Source organism: Sinocyclocheilus grahami, unplaced genomic scaffold (assembly GCF_001515645.1).
Source record: "Sinocyclocheilus grahami isolate Dianchi unplaced genomic scaffold, SAMN03320097.WGS_v1.1 scaffold48.1, whole genome shotgun sequence".
Taxonomy (NCBI): Eukaryota; Metazoa; Chordata; class Actinopteri; order Cypriniformes; family Cyprinidae; genus Sinocyclocheilus; species Sinocyclocheilus grahami.
The window spans coordinates 1,616,223-1,616,727 of record NW_015505227.1 but is presented as its reverse complement, the minus strand read 5'-3'; the positions used below and the strand labels follow the sequence as shown (position 1 = coordinate 1,616,727).

At 38.8% G+C, this 505-nt stretch overlaps 1 protein-coding gene across 1 annotated transcript in view; it reads right to left on the bottom strand.

Moving 5' to 3' along the window:
* The window catches only part of LOC107582922 (protein TANC2-like), a 143,218-nt gene that overhangs the window by 126,172 nt on the left and 16,541 nt on the right, over positions 1-505 (bottom strand). The gene's annotated exons all lie outside the window — the stretch shown is intronic.

The window sequence follows — 505 nt, the reverse complement described above, 5'->3', positions numbered from 1 at the left end:
CTCTCGGCTGTTACTCTTTGAAAGACCCCAAACATCAAGCTGACTCAGAGCGGTTTATGTACATCTGGTTTGAAGCTGCCAAGAAGGGTTCAGTCCTTCATTCGTTTCCACTGGTCAGGCTCTTCTGGTTTAAGTGCTGTGTATCGTTTTTTTTCTACACACTGCTTCTTCAGGGAAGATCCTTGCAGCGATAAGCCTGTATACCGTATAACTTAATTTTCTCAATTTTTTTTCTTCATGCAAGAAAGAGAAGTTCTGATCCACTTTACTACCGTATTGTGGCATGCTTTTGGGTGAAATGGCTATTGAGCAAGAAAAATACATAACATGGACTTGATTTTATCTGTCAGTTGCTGATTAGATTGTGAAAAGTGAGTGTTGCATACTTGAATGGAGACACACATTAATTGTTGCATGCATTAAGAAAATAAACAGAGTGCAGTTGGAATGAGTCCTAAAACCCGGAAATTAGCATTTTTGAACTTCTGATTCCATTGTCTGAAAA